Here is a 27,739-nt window from a genome sequence, read left to right on the forward strand (position 1 = left end):
CCATGCCTCAGAATGGGAAGTATTATTTGAGTGCTGGAGCATAAGATAGAGAACAGAAATCTCACACTTAGTGTTCATCCGGACTCAGCTAAGTGCAGATGGAGGTTGGATCCTACTTCTTCCTCTCACAGTCCCCTACTGTAGGTTACCCAAGTGGTAGGCTCCAGCCTACAGCTAGACCACAAACACATTTTGTGAAAATCTTGCCAAAGCCACAGATGTGTGAGGTCTCCCTCATGCCTGCAGGGCATCCTGGGTTTCTTGCTGTTCTCCAGAGAGCCGAGCCGAACATCCAATATCCTGGTGTGCAGAGAGGCTGTGTCCTGCTAGCAGGAAGCAGATCCAGCGTGCTGTCACAGCTCCCAGCCATGACACAACACGCAGAGTCTAGGAACCAAGCAGCCTTGCCCAAGAGTTATTCCGGGATAGCACAACCTGCCTTTGTACTAAGGCACAGATTTTCCCTGGAGGTTTCACCAATATATTTCAGTGCAATATGGTTCTCCTGTTATTAAGCTAAAATATTTGTGAGATCCAAGTAAAACTAAGGGAAACCTTGGCTTTCTGGAGAGCTTGATTAGTTCTGTGGTTAGGCTATTATACACTGGGTGCATAAGGAAAAAAAAATCGCAGCTTTACTTTTACAAAAATAGTAACAGAGAAGAGGTACATGGAAAAAACAAGGGAAATCATACTGTTTGTGACAGCAAATTATATTTAGATGAGTTTTGTGTAAATCTCACTGTACTATAAAAGTAAATTAAGTTTATTTCCGTGGATGCATAAACAGAATGACTGATCTTTGATTTTAATGCTGTGAACAAATTACTGATCAGCAATATTTTTGCATAATATGCTCAGTAAAATGCTGCTTTTTATTTGCACTTTAGCTGCACTGTGGAAAAAATCAGGTTCACGGTGTATATTTCTAACATGTGCAGCACTATGATGTTAAAGCCTCTAATTAGAGAGTCAGGGTTTTCTGGCAGATTTCAGCCACACCCCAAGTAGTGGTTGTTATTATTTTTAATTTGGAAGACTTGTGATGAGTGTTCCTGGTTTGGGCTAGCAAATGTGTGTGTTTGCCTGCTCTCTGTTTCACACCTCAGAGTGCTCAGGAGCAGTAGTCCAGGATTCGCGAGCTCAGCAAACACCTGACATCAACTTCACAGCATAAGACTGATGTGTTTCTGTTTTGCGCTCCTTTCCTTTCCTGGAAAATTCGCATGACTGGAGAGGTCTTTCTTTCAAAATGTTTTGTGTATATATCTTTATGCCTATTTGGGGGAGGACGGGATGCAACTGCAGCATCTGTCTCTCAGTGGATATGATCCAGGAGCTCTATCGTTGTCAAATCGGTGTGCCTTGGAGAGGTTTATGAATTTACCTTCATCAGATTCTTGTGAGGTAGGGAGGGGAAATTACATTATACAGATGGGGAGCTATGGCACAAAGATGCTGTATCCCACAAACATTTAGGCATGTGTTTAACTGACAAGTGCAAACCCAATTCTCTGCGTAATCTGAGGATTTCTGGGAAGCCAGCCAGACTTTTCACAAGAACACACTTCAGCATCACCACAGCTGATCAAGAACTGAGTGGCTGCTATGGGTGGGCAAAGTCAAACAGTGAATTCTGATATCCCAAGTCCTTGTGCTGTGTTTTAACTGTAAGAATTCTTTTCTGCTTAGTTGGGGCCATCCTATCCCTTCTCCCTGTTAGGACATCTAGAGAGGCATTGCAGAATCAGCGAGAGCCTTGATGCCAGGAGGAGCAGTGGCCCCTCAGCAACCAACCAAGCCTACTCGCTCTTGCCGGCCGGCCCTGCTGTTGCCCCAGCTTGTGGGCCCTGATGCATTTGCACTGCTTGCCGGGCGTGTGGATGTCACAGCCCGAATTTAACCAAATGCTTAACTTGAACCAGTAGGCTCACTGGAAAGACTGGTTGGACTTAGTTAACCCCACGCTCGCGGCTTCTCAGCGGCGCAAGCAAACCGGAATTCCTCCCCTGGTGCTGAGGTTAGCCGAAATGGCCCCAGAGAAGAATTCGGTGCTCCCGGTTGGGAGGGCAGAGATGTGCACCAGGGAGACCCGGAGCACCTCCAGCACCACCCCTGCCCCAGCCTCACGGCGTGGCCAGCCCGTGCCGCCCCTGCTGCGGCCCCGGGAGGTGGGCGAACACAGGCGACGGGGAGCGGGGCTGGGCAGGCACACGCTCGTACCACCGCGCCCGCCGGCCTCGCCTCGCCGTGCGAGGGAGGCTCCGTCCCGGCCGCAGCCCCCAGGGGGCGCTGCCGCGGGCTCCGCGGCTCCGGCACCGCCGGGGTCGGGGCGGCTCCGAGCGGGGGGAGCGCCCGGCGCGTCAAGGCGCGCCCGCCCCCTCCCTTCGTCCCCTCCCCTCGGCGGCGGCGGTGGAGCCGCCGGGCTCCCTCGCTCCTCTTCACATGGGGCTCGCCCTGCCGGAGGGACAGCGCTCCTGCCCTCCCGCCAGCCGCTGAGAGGGACCCGGCGCGGGCGAAGGGGGCTTGCCGCCGCCGCCGCCGCCGCCGGCAGGCAGGTAGGGGCGGGCGGCGCACCCGAGGGGAAGTTGGGGGAGCGGGCGGCAGTGGGGCAGGTGCGGCGGGACGGGCGCGCGGGGCTTTGCCGCCCCGGCCGTTGGTGTCGGTTACGGCGCGAGGCTTCACCCGGGCGCTGCGGCCGTTGGTGACGGGCGCGGAGCGGAGCGGGGCGCACGTGGAGCGGGCGCCTCGCAGCCCGCCCTCCTCCCTCCCTCCCTCGGCGCCGCCGCCGCCGCTCCGCCCGGGTCTTCCCGCCGCGGTTTCGGCGTGGTCGCGGGCACCGCCGCGGGGAGGGAGCCGGCCCCCGCCGCTCGCTTGTGGACGCGTCGCGGGTGGCTTCTCTTCCCGCCAGCGGCCGTGGTCGGCAGCTCCCCGGCTGCCGCGGGGAGCGGCGCAACTTCAGGGAGGAACCCGAGCGGGGACGCTTGTCTTCCCCGTTTACCCAAAGGTGAAGTAGCTCACTTAAAGAGCCGTGAATCTCCCACCGCCCGTGCCATCTTTTCTTTTAGCTGTCGTACAAAGGTCGCAGCCGGAGAATGGGTCCGTTATTTGTGAAATTATTTCATGTCAGTTTAGGGTTGGTTTTTTTTTCTGTATGCTACCAAAGACAGAGTGCCGATGAGATTAATTTCTGTGGTTGGTAGATTAAACGCAGGACAAATTCCTTATGCCATTAAAGCGAGAGTTATGGGCTTGCCGAGTTCATATAATCTGATGTTCTAGTAGCTCAAAATAAACCTTTTTATTAAAAGGGAGAAAACTGGATCCAGTTCTTGCAGCTTTTGGTTGATCAGAGCTCCCTCGTAGAAATCAGCAGGGAGTTTTGCCTGATTAAGACCTGTAAAATTGTCCTGAGGTTTGTTACACAACTGGCTGTAGATGTGCAGTACGGGCTCAGATAACTTTGCATCTGGGTCTTGTTTTCACTGGTCCAGCTGAAGTACTTTCAAGTCAGATTAGTTTTGGGGCTCCACTTTAAGAAGTCAGCTCTCTCTGCTTGACACGTCCAACGGAGTGGGAGGACTGATTTACCTGCCTTAAAGAAGAGTAAACCTGTTGGTTAAACAGAGAAATGAGTGATACCCATTGGAGATAATGATTGAAACTTAGAAATGCTCCATGTGTTTTGATGGCAGTGCCAGGTAAAGTCAACTGTTTTCACCCTGAACGTGTTTTATTCCTTATTGCTTGTGTTGCAGTTGAGCCTCAGAAGCCCTAGTCAAGAACAAGGGACCCAGCTGTAATAGAAGATGTACAGGCGTGCATGTAATCATAGGCTATCTACTAAAGAGCATGTTTTCTGGTGTGATTATGCAGAAATGTTATAGAAAACAGAGCATTGCTCCCAGAAAAGCTTGCAGGTTGCAATTTCCACACATGTGACCTGACTATTCAGTTACTGCTGTTCCGTTTTTTTCTGTGTTCCTAAAATACCTGACAGTAAGCAGATTACGGATTCTAGTCAGTTGTTTGTGGAACTTTTCTTGTTGCTGCAACTGCAAACGTTGCTGTCAAATTGCTTTTTTTAAGGTGTGAAAGTAAGTAAAATAAAATGGAAACTTTCTTGCACTTCAAATAGCAGCAATATAGGACCAGACTTGGGGAGGGTGGAACAAACAAAACCCAACACTTTTTCTTTATGCTGTAAGTACTTTCAGATGAGAAAACTCCTTTGGGATGGCATTTCTCAAGTTTGTTCTTGGGTCCTTGGAATTTCAGGTGGCAAAATTCTGATCAATCTAGCTCTTCGAGTGAGAAAAAGGCACTGTATTGTGGTCTGTGCAGTTCAAATGCACATTACTGGAAAGTTTCAAATAGCCTTAAAATAAGCCTTAGTGGGGCAGGTGTATTTGCTATGTTTGGGGCAATTGGATTTGGTTATAAAAGAACAGGTAGTGTTTCTGAAGTAGGGCATACAAGTGTAACTCTGTTAGCTTTGGTACTTCAGCACTGGTGTTCCCAAACTAAGACCATGATCCAGTATGAATACACGCATGTGAATTCAGTGTCTGTAGATAGATGTCTTCCTCATGACCACACTGGAGGCTTGGATACCTAATATCATTAAGGATAAGTCTGTGGAAAAACTCAGGCATGTGCTGAACAGCTTTCCTGGGCTAGGACGATAGAAAACAAATTGTGTATCGCTAAAGTTAAAAGTATTCAGGAAAGCTGTTAATAACATTCAAAAAGAGATTCTTAATATGCATGTGAAGAGCATTACTAGTTTGTGTAGCTCAGTAGCCAGTGTGTAGCTGGGCTATCATGCCTAACTGTCCATCTCCTAATCTTTGGGGAGAGACTTTTCTAAAATAGGGTGCTTAAACGTACCGCAGTTTAAAATGCTGAAGTGAGGTGAATTATGGTGAACAAATTCTACTCATAAGATTGGATGTTTGTACCTTGAACAGAAAAACTATCTTCTTAGCAGCATGCCAAAGCTTGGAGCTCTCCATACGCAGAAAAGCTAATGGAGTACTCATTGTGGTGTTATGTGTTCGGTGCCCTTTTACAGGAGACGTTTATATGGCAGCTATCACTGATATATCACAATTGCTGATCTGTCTTCGTAAGGGTGGGATAGGAAAGTACCACGGAAATGGAGAGACTAAGTGCCTTGCCGAGTCACTCGGGAGGTCTGAAAGAGCAAGAAGTTGAAGCCGGATGGAAAAAGGTCTAGACTGGCAATCCGACCTGGATTGTCTGCCTTGTTTGCTATAGATTGTTTGAATTATGCTATAAAATAAAGATATTTCTAGGTATTGCATCCAATGGTTGGCTGACAATGTTCAAAGTTTAAAAAGTCTTTTTCTATTATACGGCTTTCTATGTCTTTGCATGCACATGGTATTTGGTAGGCATTGGTATTTTATTATGCTGTCATAGCTTCCCTTATCCTAGGTTTGTTGTTTTAATGTTTTAAAATCATCTAGTAGACTCCATGCAAAACCAACACTCTGTTAATGGATTGTTAGAGTGGGGCATTTGAATGCGAGATAGCCAGCGGTCAGCATTATGGCTCCCGATGCAACCATTAGTCAGCAACACTTCACATAAATATCCAAACTAAAATTTAATATCATCCACTATAGTGTACTTCATTGGAAAGGTGACTTTAAGCAAGCAGGAAGATCTAACTTGAGGACAAAGAATACATGCCTACAAAGAGCTATGCTGAGGTGGCTGTGAAAATGGTAACTTTGGGGTTTAAGCATTTGTGACTCAAAGTTTAAGTCCATTTTTGCTCTTAAGAACTGCAACGTGTGATTTTAAAGAGTGGCTAAATAGTTTTAGTTTTTTACAAGATGCCTGACAGCAAAATCTCTGTGTAGCAAGGCACACTGCTCTGAGGAGCTCTGCTTTTGGCTGCACCTGGAACTGAAGTGTCCTTTGCTGGTTCAGTTGTATGCGCCATTGATGCTGCTAGCTGTTGGCAGTGAGAGGCATTTATTCTGTGTAAACTCAGATTTGAGTAGCTGAAGACCCTCATGTTGTCTCCCACTAATCAGCCAATTGTAGTTTCTGTGTTTACTGCAAATTAACAAAAAGAAGTTGTGTTAATTTGCTTCTGCTTGCCCTTTTATGCTGCAAACACTACACAACTGTGAAGTTGCCTTCTTGCTTTGGTTGAGGAACATCTTCTTCTTCAAGGTGGTGTGCATATCCTTAAACAGCCTTGATTCTCAAAGAAAGGTAAATTTGAAAGTGGCATTTGTGCCCTAGAAAAAGCTACACAGAGATAAGGAGATAAGGGGAGCTACGTGTATGCTTCAAAACTAACACATGCCCAAGTGTTTTGGTAAATAGGCTTGAGAGCTTTGCTGAATCACAGCTGTGAGCGTGCAGAAATACTATACCTACAAAGTCTGCTACAGCTGAGTACAGTACTTGTAATGTATTTCAGTGCAGGTGTTTGGAGACCATCCAAACTGCAAAAATGAATTAAGAGTGGGATCGTACATGCTATCAGACAAGAATGGAAACATAACATTGCAAGTGGCTTAATTCAGGCTTTGCTGGGAAACCTTACCAGGACTTCTCCCTTTCTCTCCGATAGTCAAATACCGGGTGAAAACTGATGCAGTAAATGACCCAATTGCCATTGATTTCCTTAAGAAAACGACTATACAAAGGGTGCGTCCAAGTAAACTGCCTTGGGAGTTCCACCAGTGCCCTGCAGAAACTACGGGATTTGCTTGATACTAACATTTTTGTGGCAACCTGTGATACTGATTTGATAAGCGAGACTAGGGCTAAATATGGCAGCCCGCGGGGACGCGCAGTCCCGGTATCGACCCCCCTGCCTGCCGGCCTCTTCATTTGATTAACCTACCCGAGACCTCCGAGGGCAGCGGAGACGCTGCTGGCCGCACGCCGTGGGAGGGGAGCGGGGCTCGGCTGCCTCGCCAGCGCCGGAGCCGCGCCGTGGGGCATCAGCGGGGCTGGGCGGGCGGGCGCTCCCCCTTCCCCGCCGGGCGCGGGGCGGAGCCGCCAGGGGGAGCCCGAGGACCGGCGGAGCGCGGCGACGGGGATGCCGGGCGAGGGCGCGCCCGGCCCTCCCCCCCCACCCCGGGGATCCCGGCTGGTTTGCGGAGCAGGGACATTAATCCCGATTTACTCGATCCGTTCCTCGGGTAAACTACATCACCCGCCTGCGCGCTCTGTTCACAGTGAGGGGCTGCGTTATTTTGGTCTTAGCTCACTGACAATAGCGAGGTAAACTCGACCGAAACAAGGCCACTCGAAGTCCCGCATAGGTGGTCCGCACGGGGCTGTAACGCGATCGAAGTGATACACTTCGAAGTTGCGTTCAGATGAATTTTGCTGCGCATCCCAGTGCAAAGCAGCCTGGTGTCGCAGGGCCCTGGGGAGAGGGTGTCCAAGTACCCTGGCTGGTTGCCACAGGGAACGGGCCCTCTGCGTTGGTGAGCGAGCTGCTGTGGGGGGTGTGGGGCAAGAAAATTGCTGCTTCAGCAGAAGTGCTTCGACAGCAAAGATCTTTCATTGTGGGCCTGGTTATGTATAGGAGCTTCTCTGGCTGGGAGGGGTTTCCTCTCCTAACTTAGCTCATTGCCCCACCACCACCGACATCTTCTTACCACTAACCTTTCCTACTTTTCCAGCCCAGGCCCTCCAAAGGTGGAAATGAAATGATCGCCAGCTTCTTTGGTAGCCTGCCTGAAGGGAGTGCAAGAAGCACCTCAGGATGGGGTACTAAGAGGATCCTTGGCCAGACCAACCTGTAGCTAGAGCGGTGATTCCTGGCTATAGCTACCCATGTGAAGCTACCCATGTGACTTTGATTCCTCATTTATTTTCAATAGATGCATGATTGACACAGGGGGAGTACCTACAGCATTTAACTTGCTAATGAGTGTCATTCATGGATCAGCAAAGTCTGTAAGTGGCTGTTACAGAGAGTTGGGGTAGTACGGAGTAAGATTCCCTTTAGCTGAGCAGCGGACAAATGGAAAGCAGATGTGCCCTAAGCAAGAAAGGTTTTCATGGTGGAAAGGACTGTGAGCTGTGGAACTGCTCTGGCATGACACCTGTGCAGTTAATCCATGCTTTCCTAATCTCTTGCCTGCTGTAATTTCCTCCACTGAATTATTTACTGTGAATTGATCACTAAATGTTATGTGGATTGTCAGTCATCAGGCAGCAAGACAGACATTCACTGTACATCTGGAGAGGGCAAGACACCCTTCTCACAGGTGGCAAAAGCCAATCATTTGGCTATGGGGTGCAGCTTGGACATGGGTGTTATTTGCAACTAATTTCTAACTCTTTTTTGATTGTCTGTTTACTAAAGGGAGTTTCTCCTCTTGCATTATGTTGTCTAGAGCCTTCAGGCAAGATTGTTTTCTTTAGTAATGCTTGTCACTGTGGCTCAGCATAATGTGAAGGACTAGGATTGTTAATGTTAGTTGCTACCTAGAAGGATTCTGTCAATAAGCAACTGGATATTCTGATATATGCAGAATTGGCTTCTTGAATTAAAAAATGTCTTGTAAAATATCTGCAGTAAGAGAATATCTGTACAGTTATGTGAGGGCTGTAAGTGGCACTTTGATGTCAATGCCAGTAAAATCCTTGGAAATGTGGACAAATGAATAACCCACAGCTAACAGTGTGCTAAGTAATGTGGACAGCTGTTTCTTATTTGGTTTTATGCTAATTGCAGCTGCTGTTACCATTGCATTTGCGAGTTGATGGAGTTGTGCATCATTTGTATACTCCTGGTGCAAATGTTGCCTTGGTACATCATGTGTTGGTAACAGATAAAAGCAGATGCTTTTACTTGGTTGTTAATTTATGGTGAAAGTTTTATGGGATCATTAAGGTTCACTGAGAAAGATTGAAAATGACTTGGAGATCTTGCCAGACATTTGGCCAGATAGGCTTATCTTTGCATAGTGATTGAAGAAATAAGGAAGGGGGGGGGGGGGGATCTATGAAATTATTTGTATGGAATTAGTGTATAGATGAAGGAGAGGAGAAGAGTAAGGGAAGGGAAAACAGAAAATTGGACTAGCCTGTCTGTCAGAGTGGTTTAAGTAGGGTCCAGTTTCCTGTGGGGGATTGCAGGTAGCTTGTAAACTGCCTGAGTATGTTCTTTTTGAACTTGCAGAAAGGCTTTCAGTCTTAAGCTTGTGTTAATGGTCTGGGCTGAGGCTCAGCTTCACTTGTGTGGAAGAAACAGAAGAAGGTTTTTTCTGTGCTACAGCTTAGGTTTTGGTTATTTTGCAGATGTATAAAATACCATGTCAGCCTTTGTGTTGGGGCTGACAGTACACGCTGGATTTGGCCACAGACAAGCAAAGAAAGAGCAAGCAGAAACTTTTAAGGCACATGTCATTTTCTCTGAATTTAGGAAAAGTCCTTTTGTCTCTTCATCCAGATTAACTGCTGCTTGACTAACTTTAATTTTAATTTTGCTTCTCTTTGTAACATAAGCAGCCATGCTAACTTTGATAGAGATTCCAAATAAATATTTCTGTCTGTTTTGATTTGATATCTTAAATGCTCAAGTGCAACTTATAGGAAAAATGACAGTATCAGTCCTTCCTTCTCATATCCATCAAAATCTTATCTGCCAGAAGAAGGAATTGTGCCATAGGACTACAGAGTAGTCAGAACTGGGGAATCTGGTGAACTATATTTGAAAGTCACTTTTTCTTCACAAGCTCAGATACTTTGTATCTCTCTCTATTGAAGGGCTACGAGATGAAGCAAAATAAATGTTTGTTATATGCATGTTGTAACTGCAGTTTGAAATGTCAGATGCAGCTTGTAATTAGAAACAAGAGACTAAAACCTCATCTCTCTGAACATGGATTTGTAATGAATGGCTGATTTACAACAAAGTATACACAAAAAGGCATGCAAAATGTTTAAACATATGTTTTTATGAGATTATCCCTTAGTATTGAATTAAATATTGTCTCACTTCTGTAATTATTGTAAGTGCCAAGAATGATATGAAAGTGACTGATTATACAAGAAAATATTTTTTTGGGTGGAATTTTATTAGTCTTGTTTATAGGTGGACTATGTTCAACTGGACCCAAGGAAGAGATACCACAAGATAGACCTGAATAAGCTGATGTAATGGTTCCCCATCAACTCAAAACAGTTTGAAAAATAAGAATAACTGCAACATTGAATAAAATTGATTGCAAGGATAATTTTGTTGGAGAAGTAGTCTTTAGGTGATTAATTCTTAAATGTCTTCCATGGACTGGTAAGGGAGATCGTATTCCAGTTTTTGCACACAAAGATAAAATGTCTAGTTCATAGGGACTTACTATGAACAAAGACTTTCTTATTTCATCAGTGCATTCGTAACAGTAGACTTTTAAGAACTATTCGGTTTACTTGATCAGCAGCATAGAACCTGTTAGACAGAGATCCTGTTAACCACCCCACGGGGAAAAGCTAATGCAGTTAGCTCTAATGCTCTCTCTTGGTCACTTTGTTCACCCTTTACTGTGCACAAAGAGACTAAGAAAGCAGGATATACGTAACTATAAACCAGTTATTTATTGACTGAGATGTGTGGTAGATAACTAGGATTAGTGAGCAACCAGGGAAAGCATTGACATACCACCTCCAGGTAAGACACCTGGTTCACAGAATCATAGAACAGCTGAGGTTGGAAGGGACCTCTGGAGGTCATTTGGTCCAACCCCCTTGCTCAAGCAAGGCCACCTAGAGCCTGTTGCCCAGGACTGTGTCTAGATGGTTTCTGAATTTCTCCAAGGAGGGAGACTCCACAACTTCCCTGGGCAACCTGTGCCAGTGCTTGGTCCCCCTCACAGTGAAAAAGTGTTTCCTGATGTTCAGAGGGGACCTCCTGTGTTTCAGTTTGTGCCCATCACCTCTGGTCCTGTCACTGGGCACCACTGGAAAGAGCCTGGCTCCGTCCTCTTTGTGCCCTCCCTTCAGGTATTTGTATACATTGGTAAGATCCCCCCTGAGCCTTCTCTTCTCGAGGCTGAACAGTGTCAGCTCTCTCAGCCTTTCCTCTTATGTGAGGTGCTCCAGTCCCTTCATCATCCTTGTGGCCCTTTGCTGGATTCTCTCCAGTATGTCCATGTTGCTCTTTTACTGAGGAGCCCAGAACTGGACACAGTACTCCAGGTGTGTCCTCACCCACCCTGGCACTGTTGCTGGCCTGGCAGTCATCAGTATTGGGGAAAGTTGACTTCTGTTGCTTCTTGGATGGACTGGTTCTCAGTGTTGCTGATTTGCTATATTCTGACTCCCTGGGTTTTTTCCACTATAGGTTTTCATAGTTTTTCATGGGTTTTTGTTTTTTCTTAGAGTCCTTGAACTGTTAACAACCTATGTTTCAAGGATCTTACATCTAGCTGCAAATTTACCATTCTTATCTATTATGGCTCTAGTCTAAGTATTGTCACACAGCTTTCTTGCAAGCTGGCAGTTTCCTTAGAAGTTTCATCCAAGGTTACACAGTTCTGCTGTGTCAAAACTAGGCCTTGGATCACAGACAGCTGAACCCCTAGGAGGAGGATTCACACAAAGCTGAGGTGTGAATTCAGTATGAGCTATGTTGTGCCGATTCCCTTAGGAGGACACACAGTGAATAGCAGCTGCAAGGTTATTTGAACTACTTTCAAAATAACTGGATGCCTGCAGGAGAAGCCTCGTAACTTAAGCATTCTCTGCGCTGGACTTTTACCCATCAGCGTGTTTTTGTATGTATTTCTGACACTAATGTGGTTTCTAATTGGCCCTTTGCCTGGTCTTAGACAGTGACAAGTGGTGCTGATATGGATTGCCTATGGTAAGGAAAACTTTTTTGGTTTTTGTGCCAGAGGAGGTTTAGATTGAATATTAGGAAAAATTTCTTCACCAAAAGGGTTATCAAACATTGGAACAGGCTTCCTAGGGAAGTGGTTGAGTCACCGTCCCTGGAGGTATTTGAAAGACATGTAGATGTAGCACTTAGGGACATGGTTTTGTGGTGGACTTGGCAGTGTTAGGTTAGCGGTTGGACTTGATGATCTTAAAGGTCTTTTCCAACCTAAATTATTCTATGATTCTAAAAAAAAAAAAAAAAAATAGCACAAAAGCCATCGAAAGAAATGGAGGAAGGTGAAGCTCAAGATGTTGACAAGAGTTGTAAAGGAGCGATTGACTGAGGGTGAGAACCGGTACACTGGCCTGCTATGTTATATGCTATTTGATAGTTAGGAAAGGGTGGTACAGTAGGTAAAATTGGAGAGAAGGAAAAATAAGAACAGGTTTTATGAAGAGAGGAGAAGATACTTTTGGTATTTCCTGAGGGGTAGAAGGATCAAAAATTACAAGTGGGTTTTAATGAAAAAACAGCTGGTAAAGTTCCGACTCTTGTGAAATGCAAAGTAAAACTTACGTTGCCTTCACTGGTGCTGGTATTATTCCCATCTTGAATGTCAGGAAAGAAAGAGAACATCAGGAAAGAAATTAAATTTTTTGTTGTAAGTTTACAGACTTGGAACATTTGTTATCTGCAATGGAAAATCACGTTAAACACTGGGAAAAACTTTCTCACTGGAACAAAAGTATAACTGAAAAAACTTTCTGAAAGAAGTGAGATTTCAATCATCTGGAAGTTTTAAGAACAGAGAGTGTCTACCATGAGGTTTTGAGATACAGTTAATTCAGTTTTGGGGGCAACTGATATTTCAGCCACACCCTTTGTGATTTTATAAAATTTTCCAGAAAGTAGGCTTTCAAATATGTTTGATCCTTTCTACACAGGAGGCAAAGCTTTCTTAAATTGTTGATCTCCATGCAGCACATCAAGGAAGTCAACATGTTTCTGACATAAAATCACAAGAGTTAACAAATTGTGAAAATAGTGTGGTTTATCTGCGATTGTTTTTTTCTTTTTTTTTTCCCTTGTACTAAGATTTCTGATAGTGTGCAACAGGTAATGGTACTAATTTGTAAACTGGCTATTTATTAATCCTTTTCGATCTTTTTGCTATTGCAATTTAGATATTTATTTTGACAACCAAAGGTGGCCCCTATGACTTGCTATTATGTGCAAGTATTGGTCTGACATCTTTGAAAAGTGCCACCCCTCTTTTGCTGCTAGAGATGTGTAAAGTGTGATGTGAGTGACTTCCCACTAGTTCTTATGAAAAGGGACAGAGGCTGTGGTATCTTCATCTAAGAGATGCCACTTAAAGCTTCAGGCATAGTGGCATAAGCATTCATCAGGTGTTACCAAAGTGACTGGCACATCAGTCATCTTCTAACTTCTTCTGCAGTAACATGTAAGTAATTGGATTGTTACAGATTATTTTATGCACTGGAGTGGTGGTGTTTGTGTGTGGTGTGGGGTTTTTTTGTTTGGTGTGTGGTGTGGTTTGTTTTTCTATTTTTGTTGTGGGTTTTTTTTGTGAAGTATTCGGTTTGAGAGCAATTAAATTGCAGCAGTCTTTACAGGACAATTTCTGCTAGTTTTGTTTTTGGAAACAATCAGTTGAATGGATGACAAGACTGTATAATTTCTGAAATCCTCATTTTTATCAGAATGTGATGCAGAGGAAGGCCTTTCTTCCATCCATCTGTGATCTTTACTTCCTGCTGTAGCAAAACAACAACTTGCAGTGGTTCTTGCATTCAGTTGACATTTCTTACAACAGTGTTCTTTCCAGGTGTTCACCTAATTATGAGTTGAATTTGCTGCCTAAGTGGATGGATTTGCCTTGTTTAGTTAAAAAAAAAAAAAAGTCAAGACTATCAGAGACCAGTTGTTTTGAAGTTCAGTAAAACCTTTCTTGAGGAAGCATCCTTGAAACTTTTTGGAGTTAACTGCTCAAAGAGGTGTATTTGAAGGTTAGCAGTGATTCTCAGGAGGGTTGACTGGGGGAGTTCGTAAAATTAGCTATTCTAGTCTGCAATGGAAATGGCTTTTGTTTGAATCAAAGTTTAACCAAAGTTCAACTGGCGTTCACAGAAAGTAGTTCCACAGTGAAGATGCTTGTTTCCTGCCTTAAACAAATCTTTAATTTCTACACCTTGCTACTTGTGATGTTAATGTATTGGTTTCCTTTCCTGTCCTATCAAGCTATATTTGGCCGCCTTTTACTGAAATAAATCTGGTCCTGACAGTTTTCTTGCATAAATACTACCTACATAGTATTAAGAAAGTCTAAACCTGGTCTCTACTAAGTATAAGATGAAGCATGACTTTTATAAGTGATGATGATGAAGCCAAATGTGTTCTGTAGGCATGTAGGATCATAATTGGCAAAAAGCAGATTTTTACATGACTTGATTTTATTACCTTCTTAGATATAATGCATTTCACTGTGGGCAAATAGTTACTGTATTATCACTCTCTTTAGTGAGTACCCAGAGTTAATTTACTTATTTGCACTTATGTCTTGGTGGCATTTTATTGTGGAAGTAGTTATGTTTAACAACCCATTTAGCAGGTGAATAATTCTTTCATGCTGTTGTATCCGCTTCCCAGTGATCATCCATGACTTGTCAGATACTAATTTTTTCAAAGGGTGCAGTTTTATATCTGTGACCAGAGGCTAAATTGGAGTTGAATGAAATAGCGAAGAGAGAATGTTGAGGGTTTGATCAATTTGAAACGGTCCATTTCTCCTGCAGCTCAAGAGAATCAGGGAAGATGAATGCAGCAAGTGACTTGCAACGTAGCTGATCTCCTTAACTTCACTGACAAAACATGAGCTGCACTCAAGCAGTGTTCACAAATTACAGCTGTGTAGGTTGCCAGCAGAATGCATGAGATCTGCAAAAGTGGCAGTGCCCAGTGGTTTCTGAAAGATATGGGAAAACAAAGGGGAGAGTAGCCCTAACATTTTCATGCAGCTGTTGCCAAGAAACTCCAGTTGAACATAATCTCTTATTGATTGTGGTTTCCTTGGCTTAGTGATGATATAAGTTAGACCACAAATTCAGTTTCTCTAAACTGATTCTGATGTGACCTATCCCTGGCTCTGAGAGCAAAGAACATTTGTAGTGTGGATTTTGTGCTGTTTCTTTTTAAATTGAGTATGGGTACCGTAAGCAGATGGAAACCACCCCATGGAATTGCAGTTGGAAAATAAGGTAGAAGTTTCCAAGTCACTCGTGCATTGAAGTGGAGGAAAAATTAGTATGCAGCTAAAGCTTATGAGTAAGTGAAAGACTGGTGTTAAATGTTCTTAATAACCATGTGTTGGGAGGAAAACACAGGAGCTGACCTCTGTGGAAAAGGTCATGCATTAGCTGTCAGCATAAAATGTTTTGAGCCTTGTAAAGAGTGACGTAGTTGCATTCGGTTTGGTTTGTAATCCGACATGGAGAGTGGGTTGCCAGGATTCCTGCTGCAGAGTGACCTGCGAGCAACAGAAGCTTTGGAGCAGAGGGGCTGAAAGGTGTTGGTAGGGGTGGAGATGGATGGAGCTGCTGAGCTCCTTGCAGGAAGTCCTACCTGAATTGTCTGTTAATACCTACTTGCTTGTGCATTTGGGCTTATATAGATGGTGAGTGCCTGAAAGGGCCCCTTGTGGCAGCTCCCATGGTGAAATCCCTTGTGTTATCAAGGTGTGATTCATGAGAGCTCTTGTCATCCCTTTCCTGTTGAATGATCTCTGGGGTTTCTCTTTAAGTGTCTTGGGTAAATACCTTGAAGGTATATGAGGATGCTAGTGTGAGGCTCTTAGGACTATGAAGGCTGGCCACTCCTGTTTTAAACAGTTTGCTAGATCATATTTGATGCTTGCAAGCATCCAGATACATTTCCAAAGATGCACTCAGACCTTAAACAGAAAAAATTAAATAAGCTTTGAGCATGAATGTGATTTAGCAACTGTTGGGGTTTAACCACAGCCAGCAACTAAGCACCACACAGCCGCTTGCTCACTCCCACCTGGTGGGATGGGGAGACAATAGGAAGGGTAAAAGTGAGAAAACTCATGGGTTGAGATAAAGAGAGTTTAATAAGTAAAGCAAAAGCCACGCATGCAAGCAAAGCAAACCATTCATTCACCACTTCCCATGGGCAGGCAGGTGTTCAGCCATCTCCAGGAAAGCAAGGCACCATCACGCGTAACGGTTACTTGGGAAGACAAATGCCATCACTCTGAATGTTTCCCCCTTCCTCCTCCTTCTCCCAGCTTTATATGCTGAGCATGATGTCATATGGTATGGAATATCCCTTTGGTCAGTTGGGGTCAGCTGTCCTGGCTGTCTCCTCCCAACTTTTTGTGCACCCTCAGCCTACTTGCTGGTGGGGTGGGGTGAGAAGCAGCGAAGGCCTTGACTCTGTGTAAGCACTGCTCAGCAATAACTAAAACATCCCTGTGTTATCAACACTGTTTCCAGCACAAATCCAAAACATAGCCCCTTACTAGCTACTATGAAGAAAATGAACTCTACCCCAGCCAAAACCAGCACAGCAACATAGGTTTCTCCAGCTGTCACTTGGCCCTGTCTCTGTGCTGCACTAGTCACCACCTGGGAATTAAGGGTACACAGACAAAGGCTATGGGACCTAAGGGCACCGATATGGTGACTTTTCCTTTTCTAATTAGTAGAAAGGAAGTGATCAGAACATTTCCCTACTGCAAGAAAGAAGCAAGGATGCTTAAAAATTAAACCCAGTGATCTCAAGGAAACAGGAGACTAAGACAAAGTTCTTGTTCCACTGCTGACAGCATATTCATTGTTTTAGTAATCTGTACCCAGGAGCCCTTTCGTTTTTGGCATTAGTCCCACTCCGTGTTTTCATGACATGAACAAGAATTTTATTACTCATTCATGAACAAGAAACATGAGGCAAAGATACTAAGAGGTTTTTATTAATTTTATTCTTACTTGTAGGGTGTGAGGTTTAAGTATTTATTGTGTGTGGAATGCTTTGAAAATGGAAAGTCAGACAGGAAACAGTATTTTCTGGTATATTTTTTCTCAGAGAGTTTACCATGTACTGCAGGGTTTGAGGGTATGACTCTGAAAGCATAGCTGCTTTGTGACTTAGCTTCTTTTCCTAACTATTCTAGGATAAAATGTCTATTGGTATAATTTGTAAGCCATAAGCTCTATTGGCTCCTAGTTATTTCTTTGAAGAACAGGTACCTAACCCAGTGCAGAATTACAGCATTTGCAGGGCCCAGTTTGGGGAGTTTATTGTTTTTCCCCTCATAAAAAATGGAAATTATGGAAGTTTTGCTCACAAAGCATCAAACAACACCAAGTTAGGTAGGAAATGAGTAAAGAAACCAAACCAAACAAACAAACCACAGTGTGACACAGTTTAACATTATTCATTGTATTGTCATCTTGATTTCTTGTTAGAAGTGGAAATAAAAATGAAAGCTATGAACAGTGTCCTAAAATTATGTGTAAACATCTGAAAAATGAACATTTGTGTTCTATTTAAACAAATGATTTATAAAAATTTTCAACTGAGTATTGTTTTTTTGTGTTTTATTCAGAGATAAAAAGGATCTTTTTTTTAAGCACTCATTTAATGTCTAGTGCTCAGTTCTCAACTTTTACTGCTAGTATATTTTCAGTAGAATTTAAGGGTTTGGTGGTTCTCCTTAACCATATTATTAAGATTGAAACAATTTTAAAAATTACTTCTAATTACGTCAGAGTTAATAATAACTATTATTTTTCTAATTCTAGAATTATATTTCTAATCCATTGACCTGGATGGAAGCAGATTTGCTTTCTGGCTTTCATGTGTTGGGAAACACTTGTCTTTGCTTGCAGGGCTGGGTGAATAAAGTATTTTATTTTTTTGTTTGGCCACTGAAGCAAGTAACCACAAATGCTTGTTTGGTTTGTTCTGATACAAATCTTCATCTAACTTGTTTTTCATTTTGAAAGAAAAATGAAAGATTTTCTTGAAGATTTGGGAGGATCACATGAAATATTCCTTCCCTGAAAACAAGATTTTGTTTTCATCTGAAGTTGTTTTCATGGCACCAGAAAACATAGGTGTTCCTGAAAGAAATCAACCACAAGAACTGCTGGTCCTTTGCTGCACAGGCCAGTGGTTAGAGCACTTTCTGTGGATAGATTGAAACTTTCCTTGTTCTGTAAAATGCTTGTACTGCAGCTGGGCCGGAGGAGAAGAGAACCGTCTGGCGTCCCTGCTCAGCCAGCCACAGTAAGGAGAGGAGGTGCGGTGCCTCTGGCTTCAGCCTGGTTTCACATTGTATTGGAGCAGATTACATGCAGGGGCACACTGTCTGTGGGACAGACCAAGGCAGCATCAGTAAACTGGATTAATAGCACTAATGTTTGGAAGGAGAGAGGAAAGCCTTTGAATCCTCTTGGTTAGAGGAAGGACTTGAATCTCTTTCTCATCTGGGGCCAATATCCTTTGGACAAAAGAAGGGGCTGGTAACAACTCTTTGCTGTAGATTGTCATTCAATTTTTAGTTGAAAGCACTTAGCAAAGTGAGTGGAAATCACTAATAGCTTGGTGTGACAGAGAGACTGAAACTCTGGGGTTTTGGAGTTGTTTTTCCTAATAAACATTTTCGGTAGCTCTCCCCCCATCCAATTCAACTTGATTGGAAACTCCGAACAGTATTGCTATTGCACAGGGTGCTAGCTGTCAGGGAAAGTAGTGACTCTCAGCTTTTTCTGCCCTTGTTCCTCTGGGGAGGGACTGAGGTATTCTGGGGAAAGCAGGGTTCAGGTGTGAGGGATGGCTGGGCAGCAATGCAGGGTGACAGATCTGCCTTTGCTCCCTGTCACGGTCTCTCTTACCGTAAGGTGTGTATTTGGGAGCAGGTTTTAACCCCCTGGGAAGGAAGAGGCAATATGAAAGGTTGAAGCAGGAAGAAAAACTGCCTTTGAAGTCACAGTCTAACTAGCCTATGAATTCTTACAAATGTTGAATAGTATTGTTCCTCTGTGCCTTGGTGAATGAGTCACAAACATTGCTGCTGTGCTTTTTCAAGTCCTGTGTGAAGAGGGGAAGTAATGCTACTCCAGCTCTACAGACTGGGAACTGAGGGACAGCAGGGTTATGTGATTTGTCTGCAATCCTACTAGGGATCTGTGGCAGTGAGGCACTGGAAGAGGGATGTTGGGACTTCCAGTCCAACACACAATTATATGGATTTCCCCTAAAAAAGCATTTGTGCAATATTTTGTGTATATTGGAGAAAAAGAGCAGAAGGCTTGATCCCAAAATTCTGATTAATTTCTATTCAAACAAATTAAGTGACAGGCAGAAATAGTTGCTTGTGGTATTTCGGTAGTGCAGGTATGCTTTTGGCCCATGTAGAAGCACTTGTGGAAAAACTAGTTTATGAAGAGATTTAGAGCTATTTCTGTTCCATGAGCTATTTACTACTTCAACTGAGCTAACATCTATTAAACATTCAAAGTAAAATACCGTCAAGAGTCAATTTAGGTAAACTGCAGTACCTCTTTCTAGACTAAAAATTGCTTTGCATAATGCACGTAGAAAAATCCATTAAATTAAGTTTTCTGTTCCTCTCAGTCTTTATTATATGTTGAGATTAAAAAAAAATTTTTTATGAGGGAGTAAGGAAGGAGGGAAGAAAGATCCTTTGTCAGCTGCATAAAGGGACAGTCAGAGCTTTTGTGTGTAAGGGTTTTTTTAATCATGTCTTCAATTTTCTTCTCTTAAGTTGAATATGTTATCATGACTGCAAACTTTCACACTCCCATTGTCATAAACAATAGTCTAATAACCTTTAGAGCTTTGGCATTTTCCAGCCTGGCAGCCAAATGAATGTGTGGAAGAATGTCGAAGACAGTGACTTAAATCATGTTGCAATACACAGTTAGCCTGTCCTTTACTTCAAATACTGTAAGATATTTTTAAAACCATGTGCCTGAAGCAGTGGATGATGTTTGAGAATTAGTATCACTTTTGATTACTATTTGAGAAGACAAGCAGCTGCTTTGGGTTGGAGGTAAGAAACAAGATGCTGCTGAACTGTGCAGCTTGCTGAGCTGAAAGCTTGGGGGGATAGGAGGGAGGACCATGCAGGTGAGACCTGCCTAGAGGTGTGGGCCTTGATGGGAAACTGGAGGGATTCAGCTCATGTTCTGGGTTGGGTGGTGGGTCTGCAGTCTCCTAGCCTTATTCTGATGCCGTTGTCACTCTCTCTTAGAAGTTCAGCTTTACTCTATGTTTGGGTGTTACCAGGTGTTTAAAACCCTAAAGTTTAAGACCTAGCTGTTAAGGGGTAGGTCATTAAGTGGCACAAAGAAGTGGTGCACATCAAACTTGGGGAGGTATCATTAAGAGACGGGACCACAGCCCACTGAAGTCAGGGAATGTTTTTTCCGTAGTCTTTAGTGTATTTTTGGTGAGATTATACAAAGGTTTTAACAGGTTGGGTATTCCTGTGCAATATGCTAACTTTTTTTTTACCAGGATGTTTTAAAGAGACAAAACAAAAAATACCATTTTGGGACTTTGTGCAAGGATTCTTTGTTCATTTACATGTGTTAATTCAACTTTAAATTACTCAGTATTGCAAGAGGGTAGGGGAATACCAGTAGCCCATCAGTAGATGGTCACATTGCTTTTGTTGCTACAGTTGTCCAGTGTCCTGGCTTCAGCTGGGATAGAGTTAATTTTCTTCCTAGTAGCTGGTACAGTGCTGTGTTTTGGATTTAGGGTGAGAAGACTGTTGACAACACTCTGATGTTTTAGTTGTTACTAAGTAGCGCTTCTCTTAAGTCAAGGAGTTTTCACTTTCCCATGCTCTGCTAGCCACCAGCTGTACAAGAAGCTGGGAGGGAGCATCGGCAGGGCAGCTGACCCCAACTAGCCAAAGGGCTATTCCATACCGGGGAACGTCATGCCCACTCGAGAAAGAGGGGGGAGTTGGCCGGGAGGCGTGGATTGCTGCTGGGGCATCGCTCAGCGGCTGGTGAGCAATCGCATTGTGCATCCCTTGCCTTTTCTTGGGTGTTACTTCCTTTTTGGGTTATATTCCTTTTCAGCACAATTCTTGTTACTCTATTATGATTGTTCTTCTTAGTTAGTAGTGTATTTTATTTTAGTTTAGTGATTAAACTGTTCTTATCTCAACCCACGAGTTCTGCCTTCTTTCCCGATTCTCCTCCCCATCCCACCGGGAGTGGGGGGGGGGGGGGAGTGAGGGAGCGAGGGAGCAGCTGCGTGATGCTTGGCTGCTGACTGGGGTTAAACCACAACATCCAGTAAAGCTAATATTTACCTGTACTTTAGTGAATGCCCTCCCCATGTCCCCCCAAATACTATCAGCTATTTCCAAGTTTAGGAGGGGGATTCAAGTTACCAATACCAGGCTCTGAACTCTGGGTCAAGGAGGGCTTACAAGTTACTGTGAGTCAGGTGAGCCATGCTAACTCTCCATGTTTATGTTCTGAACTCTTAACTACTGCGCATCTCCTTTAGACTACTTTAGCTGAATGTTGGAAATAAAAATCTTTGGCTGCAAACAGTTATTTATTTTGCTGCGCTATTTGAAGTTGAAGTCACCTGCTCGTGCTTGCCAGTGCCACGTTGCCACAGATTGTTCCTCTACAGCTATGCAAGCAGAATAGATGTGTAAGAATATTATAGTCTGCCTCAGTCTATGAGACTAGTTTAACCTGCTTTGCATGTGGGAGTGGGTTTGAGTTAGCCCACTGACTTTGCTGGAAGGAGATTAGAGAGTACTTTCTACCATTAGAGCCATAGGGAAGGGACAATGACAGGTAGCACAGCTACCTACAGAAGACATCTTTGTAGAGCCTGTGATTTGTTGCCAGTTCATATGTCTTACAGGTTAAAGAGGTTAAAGTGTGTAAAAGTGCTCAAGGAGGTCCAAACTATACTAGCATGTTTGGTTTCGTTTATACCTGTTATGACCATGGTAGAAGAGTCCTTACATTTTAGTGTCCCTGCAAAGTGTAGACAAAGGCACAGTGTTGATTCCTCCACCTCATCGAGCTTTGATTATTTTAAAAATCTCTGCTTAATAAGAATCCACCCTTATCACGCAATGCAGTATTGGCTTGCTGTAATTCTGAGTCCAGCTGAACAAGTTTAAAGCTATTTTCAAGCAGGCAGATCTACGTAAGAAAGATTTATCTCTATAAACATCCAACGAGCCCAGCCAAGCCATTTTGGGACCCTGGCTTGAGAAGATGCTAATTGCTGGTGGGTTGGTTCCCCCCCCTCCACTCTGTGTACTATACTGTGCTGGTAGTATTTTGGCAGTCAAACTGCAGTTCACAGTTCAAAATGCAGATTTTATTTTATTTTCTACTTGTTGTTTTCTCTTATGACACTTTTGCCATCTATCTTTCTTTATAAAATACTCAAATTGAACTCGAGGAGCCATATTTTCCCAGCTAAAAGTCAATTTTTTTTCTCAACAGGAATTGGTGGCAGTATTTAATGCCACATAGGAGCGTAGCTGTAAAAGGTTTTTCATTCCTTTTTTTTTTTTTTTCCTCTCCCCCCCCCCCCCCCCCCCCCCCCCCCCCCCCCCCCTTATAAAGTGCTACAAGCACACTTTAAAGTAGCAGCGATCTGGAATGTTTTTTCAAATAGTTTCTTAAAATTCCTAATTCATTCTTATTTTCATATTTCTACACATGAAATATGTTATAAAAAAATTGATTTGCAGCAAGAAGTAGCAGATCTCTTGGCAAAACAATTTCAAGCTCATATTATATCAAAAAAAGGAAAATACTGAACTAATGTTGTAAACCAGTTATGAACAGCTGAGCATACTCAATAAGCCAGAGTCTTGCAGTAAGGTGTTTGTTTTAATAATGAGAGTATTTAACCTTTGGAAGCACTTACTATGGATGTAGTTAATTCATTGTCATTGTAAGTCTTATTCATAATTTCTGCCTTTTTAAAAGTTTGTCCTGTCACTCCATGATAAATCATAGGCTTGCTTTAAAACTTAGGTGAAACACTATGCACTTTCTGGTGCAGAATATCAAACTTCTTATGCACAGTGATCTTTTCTGCCCTTAAGAATCTGGTTGCAGAATCAGGACTTCAAGTTGCTGTCTTTGTCAGGGGTTAGGTAGTCTATGTTGTATTCTACATCTGTTATAATACACTCGCCTAGTTGAATCAGACCTGGGTTTTGGTGTAATTAATATGCCTACTGGTTTTCCACAGTATAAAACAGACTTTTGCAGCTCTTGGGGGGAAAATGAAGTTGAGGAAGGAAAAGCTCAGTACATTGCACTGCTTAGGTGTTAGACTAGGGGAGATCTGATGATTTAGCAACGATGATATAAGAAACCAGAAAATTACTTCTACAGTGACTCATTTTCTCATCTCTGGCAGCCATAGAAACAGATCTGACAGCCTGTATTTCTAGTTTCTACTCTGTTACTGTGTCTACAGTAAATTGGATAATAAAATGTGAAAACAGGTTTCCCCTAAAGACTACTAGTTTGTAAAGTGACAAGAGATTTGTGGATATACATAAATGTATGTATGCATGTATATTTCCTCCCTATTGTCTTGACACTATTTTATAAGTTTCTGCAACTCTGTTCTCCACTCCTTGTGCTTTGCTGATTGCAGTAAAGTCAAGTGAGCCTACCTCAGAGTCAGCATTTCATTTATGGGACTGTGCCACACAGGGCTACGGGGAAGATGGAAGTGCCAAGGAAATCTTTATATATGTTGCCATCAAAGGTTTCCAAAGCATCACGAAAATGAATGTGTTTAAGTCAGGTCTCTTTGAGGGTGTGTTGGGGTAGGGGGGAAGGGCACTAACTACTTGTTCACTGTGTTATATGTGGCAATAGTGTCCCATTTTAGACTTTCCCTGACCTGAATCTGTCATCTGTAAGAAAAGGCTGTTTTAAAGTGCATGGAGTCCAAAGAATGTTTTTTCCCAGCCTCTCCTGTATATCACTTAATTCTCCTTTATGGTAATGGATGTAAATAAAATACAAACAGCATGCAGACTGTAGTAGCTGAATAAATGTTATGACTGGTGGGTGTTTTAAAAAGAAAAAGCAGTTTTAGGGAAGGGCTGGGGTTTGGTGTTTTTTTTTTTTTTTTTTTTTTTTAGATTATAGTTTGCCAGTCTCTGTGAGTACTGTAGCCCTGTCAGATGCTGCTCATGAATCAGAAAAGGATATGGGAGAGCTGTTAAAAGGGCTAATTCTAAAAGACGGAATGCATGCAAGATGGATTTTGAATGATGAGGTAGAGCTCTGCTTCAGGTCACTGGTGCTTGTATGAAGGCTCATCAGTGTTGTGCACTGGAGTGAATTTGCTGGTGCCAGGAGCTCCTTGTGCATTTGTGTAACAGGCTGCAGAAGGGAGCTTGTAGGTTAGCTGTCAGCAGGCAGCACAGGGCACATTTGCCTGCCCCTGGAGCTTTGCATTGAGGGATGTGTGTGCTGTGGCTGGTGGCATACAGTGAGGCTGCTGCTAGGTGTGGCATGTGAAGAACCTGTGATTCGGTAATCCTTGAATGAAACAAACTCACTCTGGGATGGCATGAAAGTGTAGGGATTTGCTATTTATTTAAAAAACCAAACAAACCAAGTAAAAAAAAAAAAAAAAACAACCCTCCCCCAAACCTGAAAAATGTCCGTGTTTCCTCTGAATTGTTTCCATCTCCCTTCCTCCCTGGTTCTTGCTTTGGCCTATGCTCCAGAAAGTCTGCAATTTCCCTTGTTTGGCAGAAGAGATGGGTGCAAAGGACCAGTGGGTGCCCTTGATGACCCTGTCAGATTGGCACATGAATGCCCGTTATGTCAAACACTACCTTCTCAGCTCTGTGCAGTATTTGAATGGCATGCTCTGAATGCCTCTAGTGCTGGTATCACATCTCTTCTCGTTCAAAGCGCATCTAGGTAACAACCATAGAATATTATGTGACTGGTACAGTAACTGTTATTAATGCACTGTTCCTAATACTATTGAATTGCATTGGCTTTATATTAACAATGGGGAGAATTGCTTCTAATTCACACAGTAATAGGATTCTTAATGTGGTCATGCCTGAATTGACCTTTTTTTGGCAGTGGCAGTGCATTGCTTGCTTTGCAGCCCTATTGTCAGGGCATCTTGAATAGAAGTTGGAAATGTGAAGTGGGGGATTTGAAAATGAGGATCTGGAAATACTGGTGTGAATACTTAAAAGTGGTAGAATGGAGGAAAATTCCCAGAAAGTCCTTGTTTTTACCCTATTTCCCTCCACAAGAGGTGCCTTTGAAGTGCTGGTATGATGGGTATCCCAGCAGGTACTGTCCTTTTAAAGGAGAGCGAGTGTATGGTTATCATCCTTTCTATTCAATCTATGTGCATGCTTTCTCAGTTCAAGTTCAGCAACCTCTAACTCACTCATGCAAGTCCTTTTGATTAGTTCATTTATTGCCCTTATTGAATGTCATTCTGAAATTAAAAGGCTGGTGCATGAAAGCTTCAACATAGGACCTTTGCTGGGCCTATTTGTTGAGCAGCCCAGTCCTTTTAATCAAGTTACTGAATTGCTCTGTTCCATCAGGCACAGTCTGGTCTCCTGAGTCTCAAGGAACTTGGTTGCAGGAAGAGGAAAAGGTTAAACCTATTCTAATTTAATAATCTATGTTCAGAAAAGGGTAAAATTGCTATTTAGGTAAGTAGATAATGAGAAACCAATTTTTAAAGGAATTACTAAGTCTGCAAATATGCTTTGGCAATTTTTCACGGCAAATTCAAGTATTAAGGTAATGCAGTTTTCAAGGTTTTGATTTATATGGCTGATTTTACAGTTCCGCTTTACTCTGTAGAACAGGGCACAGTGCTGTGCAAAAGTCATCCTGGGAAGTTTATTTGTTGTGGTTATTTGAGACTGCACTCTCAGCCCAATAGACTCTGCAATACAGAGGCTGTGCACCCTTTTGGGGGGAAGGGGACCATGTTGTCTGCTTGGTGCTGTGAAGAGTGGAAAAAATTCTTGCTGAAACTCCTAGATAAGATATAGAATGGATGTCTACGATTAAAAAAAGATAACCATGAATATAAACCACACAATAAAAAGACACTGTAAGGTCTCTGAGTCACTGATTGTGTTAACACCCTTTCATAGATACATACTGAAAACTGACTGGGGAATTGCTCACTGTGGCTAAAGTTATTCCTGTGTTACAATATTGGGTTGGAAATACCACATTACTGAGAGCTCAAGTGGTAAATTCATATGTGGCCTCCAAAATAGAAGGACTGAAATTAAGAACCATCTTTTCAGCATGTCATTTGGAGGATGTGTCTTATTCCTCGCCACTGGTTTTAATCATCAGGGTGATTAAAAAACCAACAACAAAAATAAACCACAAATAGGATAGGGTGATTTGCTGAAGCTCTGCTGGGAAGTTACAATGGGAATTTGAATTTGACTTTCCCAAATCCTTTTCCACTGACCTGTCATTCAGAACAAACTTTCCAGATCTAAGCTAATGCTAAGAGAAAAGCTAATAGCAAGCATCTATGGCATTAGATACTTGCCTCATTCCTGTATCTGCATTGGTGGAAATCAGTGGGAAGGTAGGCACCAAAATGGTGTGGAGCTGCCCCTAACTCTATATTTAGTGTCATCTTTAAATTTTTTTTTTTAATTTAGCAGTCACCTGAAGCTAATTGCATCAAAGTTCTATCTAGACTAATACTAAGGTATGCATCAGTGCACCTTATGCTGTGACCATAAGAGGAGGTAAGTGCTAGGTATAGGGGCAAAGTAGCTTAACTGTAATTGTGATATCCTGTTATAGAAGTTATTTCTTGTTTAACTTGGAGGAAGAATGCGAACACTTGCAAGCAACGTGCAGCTTGATTCTATGGCCTTCTAAGAATTGCTTCATCTTGAAGACTACCATCCTTTTTGGGGACTGTACTGGTGCTAGCATGCTGGAAGGTTTAAAATGGTCTAGAACTTCCAGAACTCCCAGATCAGAATGGGCAAATGAAATTAATTATGCCAGGAGATTATGTTGAGTTACTGAGTACAAAAATCCATTTAGCAACCTCTCATCAAAGAACACATAAAACGTGGAGGAGCTCTATTTAACCTGCTATGGAGAGTTCAGTCTTAGCTCTGTGATCTTGACAGATCAATCTGTTAAAGTAACTTTTTTAGAAGAATTTAACGAATAAAGGCATCTATATTAATATTTCTATCTATGCCTGCCTAACTCCTAGTTCTTGCATTCCCCCATATTTAAGTATGAGCAGCACATATCACATCCTTCTCTAGAGTGCCTTCAATAGAGCTGACAGAGAACTGATCTTCCTGCTGCCCATTGTGTGACAAGGGCTTTTTCACGGTTTCCTCAATTTTCACTGAGAGGTCTGGCAGGATGGAGCTGGCAGAACAGAAAGGATGTAGGCTCCTCAAAGTCAATTCCGTCCTCATTTCCTGAAGGTGTTTTTATTTTGAGAATATTTGGGTTTTGCTTGTTTTCCAGCACCCTTTCTTGAATGCAAATGCCTGGATAAACATTCTGGTAATCCTAGTTTAGTTATTTAACTTAGGACAATAATTAGGCCTTGTGTGCTTTAAAAACTCTCATATTGCACAGGCACATGTGGCTGAATAATTGATCTGGAAAGTAAACAGGAAACCTCAGCAAATGGTATCACACAGTGCGAAGACAGAAATATATCTGCTATACAGACTTAGTGTAGGATCATCATCATTTCATA

The 27,739-nt window shown here is 42.8% G+C and overlaps 1 protein-coding gene across 2 annotated transcripts in view; it reads left to right on the forward strand.

Annotated features, from left to right (window-relative positions):
• The first annotated feature begins 2,495 nt into the window (after nt 1-2,495).
• Nucleotides 2,496-27,739, forward strand: part of CPNE4 (copine 4) — a 250,984-nt gene continuing 225,740 nt past the window's right edge. For both annotated transcript variants that reach the window (XM_050915715.1, XM_050915716.1), the window contains exon 1: nt 2,496-2,558. The gene's annotated coding sequence lies outside the window, so the exon portion shown is untranslated. The remainder of the gene's footprint in view (nt 2,559-27,739) is intronic.

Source organism: Gymnogyps californianus, chromosome 2 (genome assembly GCF_018139145.2).
Source record: "Gymnogyps californianus isolate 813 chromosome 2, ASM1813914v2, whole genome shotgun sequence".
NCBI classification, from domain to species: Eukaryota; Metazoa; Chordata; class Aves; order Accipitriformes; family Cathartidae; genus Gymnogyps; species Gymnogyps californianus.